The sequence below is a fragment of the Lipotes vexillifer genome, unplaced genomic scaffold (assembly GCF_000442215.2).
Source record: "Lipotes vexillifer unplaced genomic scaffold, Lipotes_vexillifer_v1.1 scaffold182, whole genome shotgun sequence".
Taxonomy (NCBI): Eukaryota; Metazoa; Chordata; class Mammalia; order Artiodactyla; family Lipotidae; genus Lipotes; species Lipotes vexillifer.
The window spans coordinates 164,346-186,160 of NW_006798798.1; positions in this window are offsets into that span (position 1 = coordinate 164,346).

The following is a 21,815-nucleotide window of genomic DNA, read 5'->3' on the forward strand; positions in this document are numbered from 1 at the left end:
GCAAGGCAGGGGGGCCCCCAAGTCAAGGTGGGCAGTTAGATATTTCCAAAGAAGTTCAAGCATGCTCAGACAGTGGGGTCCAGGTGACGTCAGCATCTGCTGCCCTGTGCTCCGGTCTGCAGAGAGTGAGCACTGGGCAGGGCTGGGCCAGCTGTCAGGTACTTGCTTGTCATTCTTCTCACATTGAACAGGCAGGGGAGAGTGATTCCTTTGAAGGGCTAGGCAGATATGAGGTTGCTGGAAATGACAAGCCCCATTTCATCCTGCTTTTGAAGGGGTCTGAGATAGATGGCTGGCTGAAAGGTTAAGTTGTACTGAGCATCAGGGCCACTCTTCTGCAGAGGCTGCTGTGAAGTGGAAACCCAAGCTCACTTTACTGGAGCAAACCACACTCTGCAAGCCCAAGACTGGGTGACACCCCCCCCACACACACACACACACACTCTTGGAGGTTACAGGCATTTAGAGACCAGAGGGAACATGTTACTAACACTTACATCAACTTGTTTGACACCATGGCACCTAGAGACCTAAGATGAAGCACTAGGTCTGCCCCTTTGGACAATTTGTCAACTCTCTAAGCCTCAGTTTCCTCCTCTGTGAAATGGAGGTTAAGAATAGCTACATCACAGGGTTGTTGAAGGGATTAAATGTCATAATGACACAAACAGTCTCTTAGAGAACATTCTGTGAGTGGGCAGTTCTTTGTGGCAGTTATTGTGGTTCTGGTTGCTATTGTTGTGCTAGGCACTCGGCATACAAAGATGAAAAGTATTCAAGAAACCTGGAGACTTTTGGAGGAGAGACACCTCCAGATAAATACCATGAAATAGGATGGTGGTTAGAGTGAAAGGATCATGAAGGTGCAGCAGAAACACAAAGAGGGGAGCTCTCCAAAGGAGGTGGCTTCTGCACAGCCCTCAGGATAGATAAGATTTCCATGAGGACAAATGAAAAGGGCATTTCAGGTCCTGGAAGCATGATGGGCTAATGCACAGAGCTCCTTGATCTGCATCCCCCTACACATTTGTCACATATGAGTCTGGCATCTTCAGCCAGGGCACAGAGAGCAAGTCAGACAGACAAAACAATCATCTCAGCATAGAGTTGGGTCATAAGGTTCTCCAAGACAGTCTCAAGAAGCCTGAGGAGTCTTCCTGAACAGATGACCCCTAAGATGAAGGCTAGAGGAAATGTAGGTGTCAACCAGGTAAGTATATGAAGATGAGGAAAGGGAAGTAGATGAATTTCTAAGTGATTTAAAATATGCAATGAATCTCTCACCCAAGAGCTGCAAGTAGAACTGGACAGGCAGAAGCAGCTCAGTAAGTTGGCGATGCGTGATCTTCTTTGGACATCTGCTAAGGATGCTGCCATGGACATGAGAAACTGCTTGGTTATCAGCTTTGTGCCCTCAGATCCTGAAGCCCCGGGAGCCTCCCACAGCCATGGTACTTTGCCCACAGCAGACTATTTGGAAAACTCACCAAGAAAACTGCCTCTCTTTCTTCTGTTTCTATTCTTATCATTTGATTACATCTGAAATGTGTCAGCCTTGTTCTTCTGAAATAGAGAAGATGGTGTCCCCAGGGAATAACCGAGTGTGAGTGCATGCCCCTGGAGGTGTGGTGCAAGGTCTCTACCCAGGCTGAGAGCCTTTCCCAGGCATATATATGCTCCACATATTCTCCTATGGTGCTGGAATAGGATGCAGAGCATCCCTAACGCTCAGAGATTGAATCAGGGATGGAAAGATGGAATCTGACAGAGTGCAATACCCCAGAGAACCACAGAACATGTGCCCCATGGTGATTAGAGTGGGGCTGTTTGCAATAGGCTGACTTGACAGACACACAAGACAGAATTTTCTAAACTTTAATATACCTACAAGTAAGCTGAGATCTTATCAAAATGAGCATTCTGACCTGAGGTCGGCCCCAAGGTTCTGCTCTTTTAACAAGATCCCATGTGATGCAGGGGATACTGGTCTGCAGGCCACACTTCGAGCAGCAAAACATGGACTCCTCACTCATGTAGCAGTTACTGCACTTCCTAAGCATTAGACTGCACTCTAGGTACAGTATGGGCAAAATAGGGAAATACCCTTGCACTCCAGGAACATGCTATATTTGAGGAAGATAACAATAATCAAGTAAACAAATAAACAAAAAAGATAACATGATAGAGTGAGAAGATTTTTGGAGCGACAGAGGAGGACTTGGGTGTAGATGGTGGAAGTGTTTTAGGCTGGCTGATGAGGGAAGGCTGCCCTGGAGAGGGAATTAAGAAGGCTGACCTGGAGAAGGAGAAGGAGTCATCTGGAAGAGGCCTGGTGGGAGAACATTACAGACAGGCGGAGAGCAAGTGCAAGGGTCCTGTGCTATGAACAAGCTTGGGCCATTCAAGGAGTACAAGCTCAAGACGGAACAAAGCACCCTGACCTGCAGGCCACAGCCTTTTCCCTGGATTCAGCCACTTGTCCTTGGTTGTGAGCTTCTGTTAAACTGGGTTAAACTAACAAAGCCCTTGACCATCCAGGGTTTAAAATAATTTCTGATCTCTTCTAGAACCCCATACCATTCTAGGGCCCTTGGGAAACCATGTCTGGCAAGTAAAGATTTAAACAAAATCTTTAATACCAGAATTCTACTTTCCCACTTGTCCTGGAGACCCAGTATTACTTTTCCAAGGGAAGTAGCATGGGAAGGAGGGCTTGGCCATGACTCAATGACAAAGAATGGCTGAAATACAGCCTGGCCCATTTGGGAAAAGAAGTAGAGGTGATTTTTGTAAAGCCCTGGAGAAATTAGACTGGACTCCAATCCATGTTGACAAGTGGTACCTGTTGGTGTGGGGTTGAAAGAACATATTGGGTCCATGGGCCTGCTGTATAGCAACAAGGATTGGGTTGAGAAGGGATGCTGATGGATACAAGATGGCTTAGAGGAAAGCATGGTGACCAATAAACCAAATCTGTGATGTTGCCTATTTCTTTACATACTCTGCTATCCTCTTCCCATTCATCCTAATGGCATTCTCCCTCCCAATGCTTTACCACCTCTTACTGGGCATGCAGTTGATATGTTGGTCTAGGTTGATTTGGACTTTTGCCACCTTCTGCTTCTTGGAGACTGTACCTGACACATTTTGTCCCACACACCACATATGCTCATGGGCCACTTTTTTCTTTTGGCCACTACACTGCAATAGGAACTGACAGCTCCCAGCTTCAGTTCTGTTGGGCATTTCTCTCTGCCTGAGAACTTCTCTGCCATCACTGCACAAGACTCGTACAAGAACCTATTTGGGCATTCTGATTCATGTGCCAGTCTGGAAGGAAGAGGGAACTAGCACCATATGTGACCACCTTTGACCAATGGGGGATGGAGCTAGTGGACAAATATGCCTCTCTTCTGCCCTTTCTTAGGTGACTTATTTGTGGCTCCCCAAAGGGTCCCAGCAGGATTGAGTCTAGTTAGTGGTGATCAACTCAAGAAGGCACCCCCATATCAACTTTACCTCCTTCCCTTTTCCACTCTTCTCAGTGTCCCACTTCTGTTCCCTGAAATCACTTCTAAAAGTCAACCTCCTACATATAACCTCTTGTCTCAGACTCTGCTTTCTGGAAGGGATAGAAGCTAGGACAGAAGAACCTTCCAACCAACAGAAATCTAGCCTCGTCACATGTGATCCTATCCTACTGATGGCAAGACTGGGGTTTTATTGCCCTGTCTCCAATTGTGAGTTGTTATAGGCTGGGAGATGAGTTAGCTCAGGAGCTGGGCCATTCTTCTGCCTTGCTCCCACCTAGAGTTACCATGTAGAGGACCCCTGGATGGATCTTCCATGTGGAAGAAGAGATCCTGAACTGCAGACATATGATTATTCTCTGAGATCTCTTCTCAGAGCTTTGGAATTTGGAAATTGCTTTCCACTAGTACTCAGCCACAACCCTTGGTGGTATGTCACAGACCTCCCTAAGACCTCTCCAAAATGGGTCTCAAAGACAAAGGGTCTGTGCTCTCCTAACATCTCCCCTCATCTCAACGCCCTCTGACCTGCCTAGGAGAAATGGCAACATAGAGGTCATATATGATGAGAGAAATAAAAAGAAAGAACAACCTTGGAGAACTAATTGATTCAGGGGTGGGGCAGAGAATATCCAAGATGAGCCTGAAGCATCTTGTGGCACCAGACAGCAAGAAGGTATTAAAAACAAATAAACAAACAAGAACAGTAAGAATACATATGTGTATGTTATATGTATTTCAAAGGAACACAGAACTAAACTGAAGGAGCTCCCAATGGCCAATGCTGGAAAAACTTGAGCAAAATATATAACTGTAGTTTTGAATTATAACCCAAAGAATAATATAATTATCCATGAGTCCATACTGATTAAACGAATAACTAACTAACTAAATAAATGAGAGAGAAGCAGCAACTCTTCCTCACAGAAGAACTCCAATTAATAAATGCAGAAGAAATGAGGAAAAATCATCAATAGTACACCAGAGTAATAATTGCCATAGCCAAGATCTACTGATGGATATTAAAATAAATGGGTGAAAGTTTAAGCAGAAATGGGATATTTACATAGTCTCCAAGTACTGCCCTCAAACACTTAGTAATTCCAAAAAGAAAAATAGTTTATAGCATACAGTCCTGGTAGATACTACCTTAGCCAAGTGATGAAGTAACCTGCAGTAATAAGACACTGATGTCATGAGTCCCTTAGTTTGACACACTGAGAAAGGCACATCACCCCTGTGGGATCATTCCCAATAAAGCATAACCTAAATCTAATAAATAGAAAACATCAGACAAGTCCGGGTGGAGGGACATTCTACAAAATAACTTACCGGTCCTCTTCAAAACTTACAAAGTCAAGAAGGACAAGGAAATCTTGAGGAACTTCCACAAATTGAAGAGGACTGAGGGGACAGTGTAACTAAATTAAATGTGGGAGCCTGGATCAGATGCTGGAACAGAAAAAGATTATCAGAGAAAAAAATATGAAATCTGAGTAACTTTTGTACTTTGGTTCATAGCATAGCACAACTCCAAGGTTAATGTCTGAGTTTTGATAAATGTTCTATGGTCGTGTAGACATTTAACTTAAGGGGAAACTGGGGGAAGGGTATAAAGGAACCTCTGTACTCTTTACAACTCTTTGGTAACTTTAAAATTATCTCAATATTTAAAAAATATATTGACTGTCAAAAAATAAAAAAAGAAGGGAGCAGGAGACAAAAGTAATATAAACGTGGATAATTCCGCTTGTCATTCCATTTCAGAAGCCTGAGATAAAAGAGCAAATCTGCTGCTCTGTCCTTTCATCAAGCGAGCACCTCACATATGTGGCTCTGAAGCAAAAGCCAATTATTTCATCTGTCGCCCCAAAGAAGGAAGAGCAAACGATTCAAAGAAGAAAATCCAGTGGTCTGGGTGGATTGAGAAGGACTTCTTGGTGTCCAATGAAGTAACCACTTACGGGATTTTTAAGCAATCCTAACCAGTGCTGGATAGAGACCACCATGCCTGTGTCAGGCAGGACTCCACTTTATCTCTTGGTGTCTCTTTTTTCTCCCTCATTCCTGTCTAACTCTGGAACTTAGGCTGGAAATGAACTCTGGAAATCACTGTCATATTTCTCCTCTCTGGTTCCACATTTCCCTCCAGTCCCGCTCCTGTCCCTCCACTCACACACCCTGAACTACTCAGCCATTTGTCACTTCCTGTTAATGCCCAGTGAGGAAGTTCCCCTAAGTTCCCTCCCATAGCAGTAGGAGCACCACATGCTGTGCTTATTCTCTGGCTCAGATCAGGTATTTTCTTCCTACTTGGGGTGGAGGCTACAGAGAACAAAGTGGGATTGTCTTGGAGTTCTGCTTCTACACACCCTCAAGATTCAAGGTCAAGAGGCTACTCAACCAGCCCCTGTGACCATCAGTCCTCCTTTCTGTGTACAAACCCCCCAAATAAAACTGAAGCCAGAGAGGACTCACAATGCACAGGGCTTCCTTTGTGGTATTTTAGGATACAAGGTGCATGAGCCAGAGCCCAGAAGAACTGGGAGCCAGTAGGGCTCAGGCAGCAGGAGCAGCACCAGAAAGCTCTGACACCTTATGGACTGTCACCTACATGAGGTACCCTCATCAGGGAGAAAGAAAAGCCATCATTGTGACAAACCAGCCTGCCTTTTGCCTGTGCTGCTTAGCTGGCCATATGGTTTGGAAAGAAAACATGTGATCTCTCCTTCCTGCCCAGTTAGTTTTACTGCACAGGACTGGGTGACAGCAGCATCTGGCTCCTTCCAGAAAGCACATCCCTGTGGGAGGCCAGAGGCATGGGTAGGGCTTGGGAGTATGGTGGGGAAGAAAGTTGATAGGTGGGCATCTCTTAGTCCATTAGTACCAGGAAAGCCACACTCTTCCCTGGGACCCTGTAGCCAGGGACATCCCCAGAGCATTGGTTTGTCAGTGAGAAGAACTCTCCTGGCCATGAAATTTGTACCTGACATTTACAGTTTCCTCTGCCCTAGGTGAGTCCCCAGAGACTTCCTTATAACCCCAGTACTTGAACTGGAAGAGGGGAAAATAGAATACTTCTTAATCAAGCATGGGTGTGAAAATTTAGCTGTAAGGTTATTAACAATAGGAAACCTAACTAACTAAAAAGGCACTGGTGAAATAATGTGCATGCACACTTGCTGCTTGTGGCCAAACATTCATTTCCTCTGTTCAAAATATGGGACTGAGAATGTCTTTCTGGAATTCAAAGGGAATTCTGGGTATTGTGGTTTCTATGTGATTGAAGCAAACCACCTTCAACTACAGAGGTCCCTTTTCAATGGCAATTCACAAGTAAGCATATGACCCAAGCTTGTCTGGTAAGAGTATACCCAGGACTTTTTCTGGAAATGTTCCTTTTCCCACTGACCTGACTGCCATGAGGATGTTGAGACAGTTAAAATAATTATTGCAGCCATAGAGGGAGCTTATCTGAAGAAAAAATAGACACCCAAAGGGGAGTCTCAGAAAGATAGATGACGTTTTGAATCTGTAGATCAAGCTACACCTGAAGCTAGCTCAGCTTCTAGCTAGCCCAACTTTGTAGTGTCCTTCAAACCCAGGGGAAGCCCCCAACTATATATTCTTGTAGCTTTAGTCTGCATGGATCCTGCCTGCCAGAGCCCATCACACCCTTCTCTGGAAGTTTACAGCCTTTTGACTAAAACTTATATATTAATTATGCCTTTTAATTTTTTTCTTTTCTTTTTTCTGGCCGCACCACTTGACACGTGGGTAGTTTCCTGACCAGGGATTGAACTTGCACCCCCTGTAGTAGACTTAACCACTGGACCACCACGAAAGTCCTCACCTCATGCCTTTTAATTTCTATATCTCTGATGCTTTGACATCTTGGGCCTTGCGGGCCCTGCAGAGACTGTCCCTTCCCCTGCCCTAATCACCCCAGGGACAGACAACTGGAGACAACCTCTGTGCCCCAGATCCTGCTGAATTTATCTAACTAGCCAATTCTAAGTCTGCTTACACTGCTGTGCCTTCCCTTTTCCTCAGAAACCACAATAAAGGCTCTTGCCCACATTTTTCTCTCACTCCTCCTGCCACCTGACTGACCCTGGTTCTTCCCTCTGTGGTCCTGCCTGGCATGCCCACATACCCTTAGGAACGATGAGTAACAAACTATCTTTTCAATGGCAACTGTCTCCTGATTATACCTCAATAATAAAAAACCTACATTTTAAAACAACTTGTTCATCCATTAGGAGCCACATACTCAACAAGGTGCTCAGAAAACCCAGCAAAGCATCAGTGACAAATGGCTCCATGCTCAGCCACAGGTGCTTCTTTGACACCCCAGTTGCAGGAGAAATCCTAGACTTACTTAGATCCTCTCTCTAGTTTTTTCTAATTAGTATAATGATAAGCAAACAATAGACATTTAACCAATGCACACTGGTTGTTTGATGAAGCAGACTGATCAGGCTACACAGATGCCATAATCACTGTACGACTATTGCTGGGAGGGACCTCCAAGAGCTTCTAGATCAGAATTTATAAAATACCTCTCTCAAGAGATATTATGAGGGTCTATCTCATTGGGGGCTCCCAGAAGCAGACCCTGAGACAAGATTTGCATGCCAAGTGGTTTATTTGGAAGACAATCCCAGGAAGCACCAGTAAGGAAGGGGGACAGAAAAGGGAAAGAAACCAAAACAAGGTATGTTAATGAGCAACTGTGTCTCTGTCCACTGGGGACCTCTGAAAGAAGAGGGAAGTGGTCCTCAAATTGTGACGCACATCAGAATCACCTGAAGGGATCCTTAGAACAGAGTCTGGCCTGAACTTACAGAGTTCCTGATTCAATGGGCTCCCAGGTGACACTGACGATACTTGTTCCAGGACCATACTTGGAGGTTGCCTTCCACCTCCATCATCAATGGGCAGAAAGCTGAGGTACTTATCACCCAATTGCCCTTCATCATTGGCTGAGGGTAGTTCTCAGGGGTGGTGACTCCCCAGCACTTGTGGCCTGACTCTGTGTGCATGGAGAGAAGGTCCTCAGGCAGAGAATTGAGCACTGGCAGTGGAACAACATGAGCATGCATGGAGACAGTTAGTGCTGAAAGGTGTGGGCAGGACACTGGCAGCATTTGTTATGACATCCTACCCCAACACTTTTGTGGTGAAAGAAGATAGAGGACACCCACCCCCATTCTACATCCCTTTTTGGAAAGTCACAGTGTTAATTAGCATAGCAGTGGTTCTGAGAGGTCCTCAAATAAAGAAATCTGTTGAACTTAATATTTCCCAAATTTCTTTGAACTTCTTTCAAAGAAGAAAGTTTGGGAATTGCTATCTAGACCAGGATTTGGCAACTAAGACCTACGGAGCAAATGTGACCTGCTACTTATTTGTGCAAATGAAGTTTCACTGGAACACAGCCACACTCATTCTTTTACAGACTGTATATGGCTACTTTTGCTCTGCAACAGTAAAGTTAAGTAGTTGTGACAGAGACTGTAGGGCCCACAGGCCTAAAACATTTATGATATGGCTCTTGACAAAAAAGGTTGACAGAGCCTTGTTCCAGACTCTTTTCTCCCCATTTTAAGGACAGTGAAACTGTGACTTCAGGAGAGCAAAATGTCTTGTCCAAGGTCCCTGAAACAGATTATAGTGATGCTGGGGCAAGAGCAGTGGGTTCCTGATTCTTATGCCCTTTCAAAGAGCCCCTTCCACTCACAGCTCTGCCTCATAGTCCCTCTTCCTTTATCTCTTGTTCTCTATACTCCTGGCCTACTAATGTGAGCAATGATGGATTCTCCAGAAAGAAGTCCTTGTGCTTCTGTTTAAAGGCTCCCGTATATGCCACTGGACCACTCAATCCCCAAGTCTTTTTGATGGACCAGTCATGGAGATTCCACAGGAAATAAGAACTGGCATGCTAGTTGAGCAAGGGTGTAAAAAGCTTTAACAGAAAAGTATGTATTGTCTATGATCAGTGCTTTAGAGACAATGACACAAATGAGGGAGAGGTTGAGGAGGCCGGTTGGGATTCGAAGGCCATGGGAGCCTTCTGCAAGGGATGACATTCAAGCTAAGACATGTATTACAGACCTAAGAAATTGTGTGAAGGCTCGAGGGAAAAACATTCCAGGTGGGAAGAAAGGCAAGTGCAGTGACTTGAGGTGGCATCTCACTAGGCTCCAGCCTAGTGGGAGGGGATGGAGGAAGCATTTGATGCAGGGACCATACCAGGGCAGGACTTTGCAGGCCATGGTCAGAAATTTGGATTGCATTCCAAGTAGAGAAGCTTGTGAGACCAATCCCCAAGAAACAGTTCCTGAAATCCTGATAGAGATGTAAGCTTCTCCATGGACACTTCTGTTCACAAAACCTAGATTATGCAAGAAAAGACACATGCCTGGCCTGGCAGATGTTCTAAGGACTGGTTAAACACGCACATGTATGCACCATAGAGAAGCAATGTGTGCTGTCCTTAGTATGCCTCTCCATCCCAGTGTGCCCAGGTCAGTCCCTGTCCACATCTACTGCCCTGGCATAGATTACTAAGAGCACCCCCTTTCACTTCTAATAGTGTCTCGGTTTGAGTGATAAATTATACCATCACCCTAATTATACCACTTGCTTCCATGTAATTTAAGCCTCGGCTCATGAGGTCCATTACTCTCAGGTCATAATTCTCAGGAATTATTCTATTCCTTACAATTAATAGAAATCATCACAAGGTTATGTCTTGTTTCTCCTTTGGCACTCCATATTCCCAGAGGACAGGACACGTGTGTTTATTTATAAAGAGTGTTTGCCAGGTCTACCATGAAAATAATACATGGGCACATTACTTTTCAAAAGTTAGGTCACGTAGTCTTCACAACAAAACTGCTGGAAGGGTCAAGAGTCATTTCCCTTTTATGGACAGGAGAAGTAAAGTGATTAGCCAAGATCTCACAGGCAGTAAGTGTCAGAATTAGAACTCAAACTTAGATGGACCTAGCTCCACATCTAAGCATCTTTGTACACCACCATCCTGCAGCTTAAGGCCTGGTTGATCTCTCTTCTACAGCAGATACTGACAGCCTAATGAGAAAGAGGAGAAGACACAATAACCTTCCTGTCTGGGCTTTGCAAATATAAAGTGCCTTGTAACAACTGAACAATAACAGCCATCGACGTTAGCAGGTGATCAGGATGCAGCTAGTGCTGTTGACAGTGCAGAGATTTTTATGATTATCTCTTAATGTATGTCAGGTCAGATGTAATACCCTGTAATGTCAGAGCTTATCAGTCTTGCTCGATGCAGGCACACATGACACACACCACTGGGTGCTCTTGGCACACGTTCAAACCCAAGCTGTCAGGGCTTTCTGAACACCAGCCTCTGGGCAGGTACACATGGAAGGTGCGGATCACCCAGGGACGGACTGTTAAGCTGAGAGAGCCACGCCTGGGACCTGCATCAGCACAACATAGCCTCAGGGTGGTTTCTAAAGCAATTTGTTACCCTATCAGGGACAGAGAAATGGCTCCTGTGGAACCCCAGGAACTGGAGTGTCCTCACCTTCCGTCAGGCTAAAGTCTCTCTCCCTCCAGAGACAGGCTAAGAACTACTGCTGCTAAACCTTATTCTTGTCCTGGCTCAGCCGCAAGCCATCTGGGTAACCTTGGGCAGGTCCTCAGGCAAGAGGAATGGCTGGAGAGGGCTAGGTTCAAATACTGGCAAGGATCACTTCTCAGTCCCTTTGAGGCTCACACTCCTCCCCTATAAACCCTGGTTGTAGCGATCACCTTGCAGGACTGCTGTGTAAATGAAATACCCAGAGGTTTTCATATAGCAGGTCCTCAGAAAAGGTGGACTGCACTTAGTATCACTATCATCACCATTGCCATCTCCCCTTAGAGGCTAAAACAGCAGAAGGTGGATGCGGAAGAAATCACCTCCCTGCATTTCTGCTTTCCGCATCTCTGTCCTGGAACACTCCATGGTTAATGGAACCCCAAGTAGAGATGGCAAAGCAGGAATGCTAACTCACTTCCTGGAACACGGTCCCCTGGTCTAGCACTTCTCCTAGGTGTATATAACTTGCAATTAGTCAAGTAATTAGGTTCATGAGTAAATTGAATTAGGAAAAATAATATTCTAACCCCTTCCCCTTTCTCTGAGCAAGAGCTGTTTACTAATGCCAATGGGGGTGCACATCCAAGGGTAGTCCCTCAATTCTCTATTTCTAATTTTTTACTATTTCCTCTTTTTACTTTTCATTAGGGAAATTTTCAAATACTCTAAAAGGAGAGGAAAAAAATATTACAAGACTTCATTTTCAACAATTAACACCATTTTGCCATTCTTTTTTTTAAATATGCCTAATACACATACATTTTAAAGGCAAATTGCCAACATTATGCCATTTCCTCCATTTCATCCTTGTTAGTACACAGGAAAGAGTAGGGATGGGGCCAGGGTGGGGAGCAGTAGAGAGTGGAGAAGGCTGTCCAAGCACTCAGACAACTTGTCCTGGAATGAGACCTGGGCCCAGGGCCTCAGAAACTGCTATTTCACAATAAAAGGGACAGATGAGGGGAAGGAGAATTAGAGGCAGATCTGGAGGAAGCTACATTGGAACCTGCCTTGGAATCTAGGAATAAAAGTTTCAAGAATAGGGTGATTCACTTGACTGACAAAAACCACGCAACCTAACAGTTGTGAGTTAAGTGTTATTTGGGGATCTTACTGAGGACTGTAGCCAGGAGACAGACTCTCAGATAGCTCTGAGGAACTTCTCTGAAAAGGTAGGGTAGGAACCAGGATATAGAGTAGTTTTCTTGCTGGGAAAAAAGCAAGTAATCAAACATCAAAAGATTGCTGCTAATCACAAAGAACAGACATCTCAAGTTAATGATTTTAGTCCTTTTTTATGTATGGGAAGATGCAAGAGTTTGGGCTCATTGAAATTATTCCTTAGATATGCATTTAACTATCTAGGGCCAGTATCCAAAGCACAGAATGCTTCCTCTTTTTCTCCATCCAGAATTCCCCTCGGGGTACACATTGAGGGGTAGGGGGTAAAGTGGGAGGGGCATCTTCAGTGGCTGATGGCTTGATGGTGGGCAATATTTTTTATTTACTGGAATGGCAGGCAACATTCTTTGCTGGCAATTCCTCAGGACAAAAGGCGCACAAGCATTTCTGGGAACAGTTGGGGTCTCATGCCCCTAACACCAGTGTGGAGGACATTATGGAGCTCTGGAACTGTCCTGGAGCCTGGAAGTACATCCACACTAGGGCCCATAGCAGGGTAGATAATATAACCATCCCCTGGGACTCTCAAGCAGCAGCCTTGGAGAAGAATGGCATCACCAGACAGTGAACAAGAAGTTGGAAGCAGCCACTGATCCAGCCTCCCACCACCCAGCTCCCATCCTGCCAAATGTAGATCCTGCTATCTCTTTTCATAGAAGTAGACTTACAGGAGGAGTCAATTAAGGGAACAAACACCTAGCACACCAAGAGAGGAGCAAGCCAGCTTCAATAAGATGAAAATGTGCCACCCCCACCAAAAAAAAAGTGTCTTCACATCAAGAAAACAAGGTGTGCCCATTTTATGGATGAGGGAAGTAAGCCTCAGAAAAGAAAATTGCTCAAAATAACAGCTAGCAAATGGCAAAAGCAGGTCTATTCACTCTCCTTCCTCATCCTTTCTTCCTAGCTCAAGGTTAGCTCCCAGAATTGGAAGATTTATTTCTGGTAGGAAACATTTTTGTATGACTGATTCACTAATCGACTTGGTTTGAGTTTCATAAAAGGCAGTGCTGGGAACACTGAGTCAGTACTTCTTTCCCGTTTCCAGCTTACAGAGAAGAAGAGAATGCAAAAAGCTCAGATATGCAAATGAACATTTGGACTGATTTCCACTGGAATTTTAGCCTCAAAGAGAGTTCTTTATACCCTGCAGAAATGCATTTTTGTTTCTGCTTAACTGGTGAAAAAGAAGGAAAGATATTTCCAGATGACCTAGCCTAGGAATAAAAGTTTCTGGAAGCAAATGTTAGTTAAACAAGGATCATATTGGCTAAATAAATGCTCCACTCATTGAAAGGAATGGAGAAAGAGAATTCCCAAGTTCTAAATTGTGAGAGCAAATGGGTGTCTTCTACATTCATTTCTCACCTTTCTTTCACTCAGGCCCATACCTCACTCAAGGTCTGGGATGGTCTCAGGAAGGTACCCAAGGATGTGAGTAGGAAAGTGGGCAGCAGCCTCCCCTCTAAGTTAAAAAAGTCAACTGTAATGAACTAAAGCATGTGGTTTATACACGAGACCCTTTGCTGGCCCTGGGGTTGAGCGGGGAAACAGAAGCTCTGTAGCCCTTACCCTCAAGAGGTCCTGGGTCTCAAGAAGGACTAAGATGCATAAATAAAGGCAATTAGGGATTACCCAGGTGTGCTCAGGGAAGACAGGCCAGGAGCTCTGAGCGCTGCCTTCCAGGGGAATTTCTAACACTATGGGTGCCCCAGGGCACTAATGGGACCCTTTGGTCTTGAGTGAAAAGTCCAGACTTTAGCCCTGTGTGCTCAGTCACTTTTATTTTTTTTTAATTAAAAAAAATTTTTTTGGCCGTGCAGTGCAGCTTGTGGAAGCTTAGTTCCCTGACCAGGGATTGAACCTGGGCCACCGCAGTGAAAGCACTGAGTCCTAACCACTGAACCACAAGGAAATTCCCCCAGTGACTTTTATTAAGCTGGACAGATGTCCAATACATAGTAAGTCTTGACCAGGCTGGTTCACTACAGTGCCCCACCTTGCCTCCTTTCCTGTCTCCCCATCTCACCCAGGCCACACACATAGGAGGCACCTCTCAGAACCCAAACACAGGATAGTTCAGGCAGCGACTGTCCACTCCTGATGAATGCTCTTAGAGTCAAATTTCCAGAGCTGCTGATAACCTGGCAATTAACCACAAGGCTGAAAGAATACAGTTTGAATCCTTTGATAACTCTTGGCATGCCTCAGCACTATGTCCTTTTGTTTTCAGTCATCCTGACACTGCAGAGGCAGCTGTAGAGTGATGCATATATTAATGATGCCCTGAGAGTAAGGCCAGACTAATATAGCTACCAATGCCTGAGGTTGAGTTTCCCAACTGTTTGTAACTGGGTCACTATTTTTAGTTGGAAACTCCAGTCAAAAATGTCAAAAAGGGAAAATGAATGTGAATTTGGCTGAGAGGAAAGAACCAGGTGTGGGGTTTCCATTCCATCTTATTTAGCAACTCATCATGGGTTTAAAAAAGCATTTCCTAGCTCTGGGTCTCAGATTTTCTCACCTGAATGACCAAAGGTATGGATTCACCTTTGTTGACTGAAATAAAAATGCTCAACATGAAAGCTATGAGTTTCAGTTTTATTTGGGCACTTACTGAGGACTATAGTGTGGAGACAGCCTCTCAGAGAACTCTGAGGAACTGCTCTAAAGAGATGGGGGTCAGCATATATGTGATTTTGGTGAAGGGGTTACATGCAAACAAGCACACATCTTGGTCAAAGGTTGCTGCTAGTCCTGAGGAACAGATATCTTAGTTAATAGTTTTATTGCTTTGCAAAGTATGGGAAGATACAAAAATTCAGGTTCATAAAGATTTTCTCCTGAAAATACCTAACGAGCTGAAAGCGTGTTCTGCCAGTTTTCTCCAAGCACAAAGTGCCTCATTCCTGATCCTTACCTTGAACTCATTTCAGGGTGTGTTAAAGGTTAGCAGGTTCAGTGGCTAATGGACATTTATGGAGCTGGATGGTGAGCAACATTTTTTAGTAGCCACCTTCAACTGGACATTCTATGAATCAGAGACCAGCAACACCGAAGGGAGAAGGGACTCAGCTTCATGAAGCAAACCATCCTGCTGAAGAATTCTTTCAAGTGTCTCTAACACTAAGGCTTGTAACAAGGTCTCATATCCTTGCCCAGGAGAATTGGAAAGGAAAAATATTCAGCAGGGTCCCACCTGACAGAGTTTGATTCTAATGTCACTGCATAAGTCAAGAATAATATACAGTTAGATTTCCCCACAGGAAGGTGCCACTATTCCACCAGCCAAGCCCACCAGTGTGCCTCTCCAGCCTCAGGACTGCCAATGTTCTTTCATTAAAAAATTGCCTTGCTTTTAGGGGACAAAAAAATAACATACTTTCCAAAATACGTAAACAGCTCATAAAACTTAATATCAAAAACAAACAACCCAATTAAAAAATGGGCAGAAGACCTGAATAGACACTTTTGCAAAGAAGACATACAGATGGCCAACACATGAAAAGATGCTCAGTATTGGTAATCATCAGAGAAATGCAAATCAAAAAACCACAATGAGATATCACTTCACACCTATCACAATGGCTATCATCAAATAACAAGTGTTGGTGAAGATACGGAGAAAAGGGAACCCTTGTATACTGTTGAAGGTAATGTAAATTGGTGCAGCCACTATGGAAAACAGAATGGAGGTTCCTCAAAAAACTAAAGATAGAACCACCATGTGATCCAGCAATTCCACTCCTAGGTATATATCTGAATAAAATAAAAACACTAATTCAAAGAGATACATACACCCCAGTATTCATAGCAACATTATTTACAACTGCCAAGATATGGAAGCAACCTAAGTGTCCATCAATAGATGAATGGATAAAGAAGATGTATATATATTCCTGAAACTAATATACTATTGTAAATCAACTATACTTTAATATTAAAAATTTTTTTTTAAAAGAGCATCATTAAGGTATTATCAGAGCCTAACTGACTGGGGAAAGGGAAATATCCAATATCAGCTGGCCCTAGCATTCCACGTGGGAAGAGGGAAATACTTCAGCCCCCTCTAGCTATTCTGTCCTACCTAAAAAGAGAGAAAACACATTGAGAAATACTTGTGAAGTTCACAGCCCAGTGGCACATGCTCACTAAAAGACTAGACCTAATCATAAGAATGCTCCCTCTCCCCCACACCTCATCACCGTATTACTAAAGGCTTATTTACAGCAGTTCCTTTTACCTGGTATATCATGTTTAGCTATCAGTAAAAAATTACAAGGCATACCAAAAGACAAAACCACAATTTGAAAAGACAGAGCAAGGATCAAATCAGACATGGCAGGGATGTTAGAATTATCAGACCAGGATTTAAAATAATTATGATTGATATACTAAGGGATCTAATTGATAAAGTAGACAGCATGTAAGAACAAATGGGCAATGTAAGAAGAAAGATGAAAATCCTAAGAAATAACTAAAAAGAATAGAGATTAAAAACAAACACTGTAATAGAAATGAAGAATGACTTTGATGGGTGCATTAGTAGACTGGATGTAGCTGAGGAAAGGTGTTCTGAGCTAGAGGATATATCACTAGAATCTTCTAAAATCAAAAAGCAAAGAGAACAAAGACTGAGAAAAAGAACATAAAATCCAAAGAATTCTGGGACAACCACAAAATCTATAGTGGGTATACCAGAAAGAAAAGAAAGAGAGAAAGGAACAGGAAAGATATGTGAAACAATAATGAGAGAATTTCCATAATGACAGATCCAGGAAGTTCAGAGAACCAAGCAGGATAAATGTCAAAAAACTTCACTTTGGTATTTTAACAGAAAATCAAAGAAAAAATCCTGAAGGAAGCCAGAGGAAAAACACACATTACCTACCTAAAGAGAAATAAAGATAAGAGTCACATCTGACTTCTTTACAGAAACCATGCAAACTAGAAGCAAGTGGAGTGAAATATTTAAAGTACTGTGGGTAGCGGAGATCAAGATGGCAGAGTAGAAAGATATGGAGCTCACCTCTCCCCACAAACACATCAAAAATACATCTACATATGAAACAATTATCACAGAATACCAACCGAAGCCTAGTACAGCTTATACAACCAAAGCTGAGAGAAAAATCCCCACAGGATGAAGAGAAAAAAAGAAAAAAGAAAAAGAAATGAGGATGAACAAGTGCCCTGGGAGGGAGCTGTATAAGAGGAAAGATTCCCTCACCCTGACAACTCCCTTCTCTGGCAGGAGGTCCTCTGGGATCAATAGGGAGCTAGAGTGGTCTGGACTTTGCTTGAGAGGAGTGTGTGGATGCTGGCTTGCTAGCAGACAGGGCAGAGAAAGACCAGCACTGATAGCTGTCACATTGTGACATTTCCCAGCCTGAAATGCATACCTGCTAGTACATGCAGTGGCTGGTTGCTGAAACTCAGGCTTCAGTAAAGGGACCTGGGGAGAGGACACAGTTTGGCTGTGCAGAGACAGCCTGAGAGACCTGGAGTGTGATCTGGGCCAACATTGTTGGTGTGTGCAAGACAGGGCACTAGTCCACCATAGGAGCTCCATTTTCAGCATGTTAATGGCAGGGTATGGCTCCAGCAGCTGTGAACACCCACACCACACAAGGCGGAGCTGTCTATTGTCAACACTTCCTCAGTGGGGGTGAGTCCAGGAGTGGCACCAGCAGCAACACACTTTGTTGGCACTCACACCAGGTGGTGAGTGACATCACAGAATTGCATATCCCCAGCAGACAGCCCTTGGGGAGGAATATGCAACAGCTCCTTTCCTAGTGGGAGCCCTCCAGTGGTTCCTACCTCACACTGCAGCTTAGAACTGAATCTGGGTGCTTCTACAGGGGGCTGTGACAACCACAGAGCAAAGAGGAGGCCCTGTGCAACATCTCCTGCAGGCTCTTGTCACCACACCACCAATCACACCCCCATCAAGAGGACAACGGCCAGCACTCTCTGAGGAAAGACATGGTAGGCATCCTTAGAAAAGGCAGCCCTCACACCAAAAATATTGGACTCACACTGTCTACACAGAGACACTCTCACATAAAAACACCCCTTCAAAACCACAGTAGATAAGTTTCTCCTAAATTCACAGTCAGAGATTTTAAGTAAAATGAAAAAGCAGAACTACTCTCTATTAAAACAACAAGATAAATCCCCTGAAAGAAAAAAAAAAACAATTAAACAGACTTCTCCAGTCTACCAGACCCTGAGTTCAAAAATGAGGTAATAAAAATGCTGAAGGAATTAAGAAAGATTATCTATAGAAATGCAGATCATTGTAACAAGGAACCATTCAAAATTAAATAACTCAATTGTGAAGACAAAAACTGAGCTAAAGGCAATGAATAGCAGATGAAATAATGCAGAAGAATGAATAAATGATCTGGAAGGTAGAATAATGGAAATCACCCAATCAGAATAGCACATAGAAAGACAAATAAAAAAATAAAATCAACATATGAGGTCTATGGGATAATATTAAGCATGCCAACCTATGCATCATAGGGATTCCAGAAGGAGAAGAGAAAAGGGGATAGAAAATATATTCAAAGAAATTATGGCTGAAAACTTCCCATACCTAAAGAAGGAAACAGATATTCAGATACAGGAAGCACAGAGGGTCCCAAACAAGATGAACCAAACAAAATCACACCCAGACATATGAGAATTAAAATGGCAAAAGTTAAAGACAAAGAGAGAATTCTAAAGACAGCAAGAGAAAAACAGTCAGTTACAAAGGAAACTGCATAAGGCTATCAGCAGATTTCTTCCCAGAAACTTTGCAGGACAGAAGGGAAGGGCATTATATGTTGAAAACCTTGAAAGGGAAAAATCTGCAACCTAGTACACTCTACCCAGCAAGATTATTGTTTAGAATAAAAGGAGAAACTAACAATTTCTCAGATAAGCAAAAACTAAGCATACAGTGATTCTAAACCTAACCTAAAAGCAATATTGAAAGGTCTTTTCTAAATAGAAAAGAAGCAAGAATCTATAGTAAAGGGAAAAACACAACAGGAAAGGCAAATATATAAAAGGATTGTAGAGCACATAAATAAGCCAGTACATAGATCTAGAAACAATCCAAAAAAAATTGAAAGCCAATTATAACTACAATGAACAGCAAAAGGACAAATGTGAAGATGTTAAATAGAGCATCAAAATACAAAATGTGGGAGAAGGGAGTAAAAATGTAGATCTTTTAGAATGTGCTTGTAACTTGTATGACTGTTGGTCTAAAACAAGTAGGTATAGTTATGGGTTAACATACTTTAAAACCAGGGTAACCACAAATCAAAAACATTCAATAGATTTAAAAAACCAAAACAACAACAAAAAAAGGAACTCAAGCATAATACAAAAGAAACCCTTCAAACCACAAAAGAAAAAACAAAAAGAAGAGGAAAGAAATGAAGAACTACAAAATCAACTGTAAAACAAGGTTGAAAATGGCAATAAATACATACTTGTCAATAATTATCTTAAATGTCAGTGAGCTAAATGCTCCAATCGAGAGATACAGTGGCAGATTGGATTAAAAAAAATAAGAACCTACAATATACTGCCTACAAGAGAGTCACTTTAAGGCAAAAGATACACATAGATTGAAAGTGAAGGGATGAGAAGAGATATTTCATGCAAATAGAAATGACAAGAAAGTGGGGGTAACAATATTCAGACAAAATAGACTGTAGAACAAAGTCCATAAAGAAAGACAACAAAGGACACTATCTAATAATAAAGGGATCAATAAAAGAAGAGGGTATTACACTCATTAACATATATACACCCAATATAGAAGCACCTAAATAAGTAAAACAAATACTAACATACATAAAGGGAGAAATTGACAGGGATACGATAACAGTAGGAGACTTTAACATCACACTGACATCAATGGACATATCTACAGAAAGAAAATCAGTAAGGCAACAGAGATCCTAAATGACATGCTAGAGCAGTTGCAAAACAAGAAAAAAAACTGAAAAGAAAAAAATACACATTCTTTTCAAGCATGCATAGATAATTCTCTAGGATATACCACATACTAGGACACAAAACAAGCCTCAACAAATTTAAGAGGATAGAAATTATTTAAAGCCTCATTTCTGACCACAAGAGTATGCTACTAGAAATCAACCACAGAAAGAAAAATGAGAAAAGAAAAAAAAAATTACATGGAGACTAAACAACATGCTACTTAAAAAACTAATAGGTCAAGAATGAAATCAAAGCAGAAATCAGAAAACACCTCAAGACAAATAACAATGAAAACACAACCATACAAAATCTATGGGATGCAGCAAAAGCAGTTCTAAGAGAGAAATTCATAGCAATATAGGCTTTTATCAAGAAACAAGAAAAATCTCAAATAAACAACCTAACCTATCACTTAAAAGAATTAGAAAAAGAAGAACAAACAAAACCCAAATCAGTAGAAGAAAGGAAATAATAAATATCAGAGAGAAAATATTTTAAAAAAACAATAGAAAAGATCAATAAAAGAAAGAGCTTGTTTTTTGAAAGGATAAACAAAATCGACAAACCTCTAGCCAGGCTCACCAGGAAGAAAAGAGAGAGGACACAAATAAATAAAGTAAGAAATGAAAGAGGAGAAATAACAACTGATACTGCAGAAATACAAAAAAGCATAAGAAAATACTATGAACAGTTCTATGCTGACAAATTGGACAACCTAGAAGAAATAGACAAGTTTCTAGAAAAACATAGCATGCCAAAATATAGTCAAGAAAAATCGGGTAATTTGAACAGACTGATGACTGAAAGTGAAACAGAATCTGTAATAAAAATGTCCCTGCAAACGAAAGTCCAGACTGGATGGCTTCACTGGGGAATTCTACCAAACATACAAAGAATTTCTACCTATGTTTCTCAAATTATTCCAAAAGATTGAAGAGGAGGGAACACTCCCAAAGTCATTCTATATAGCCACCATCACACTGATACCAAAACCACATAAAGACACTAAAAAGAGAGCAAATTAAAGGCCAATATCTTTGGCCTTTAATATATATTGTGCAAAAATTCTCAACAAAATATTAGCAAACCTTATCCGACAATACGTAAAAAGGATCGTATACCATGATCAAGTTGGATTGATTCCAGGGTCACAGCATGGTTCAACATACACAAATCAGTCAATGTGATACACCACAACAACAAAAGAAGATAAAAACCACATGATCATCTCAATAGACGCAGAAAAAGTATTTGATAAAATTCAACATCAATTCATGATAAAAACTCTCACCAAAGTGGTTATAGAGGGAACATATCTCAATGTAATAAAAGTCATTTATGAGAAATCCACAGCCAGTATAATACTCAAGAGTGGAAAGCTGAAAGCCTTCCCACTAAATTCAGGAAAAAGACAAGTGAGCCCACTTTCACCACTTCTATTCAACACAGTATTGGAAAAC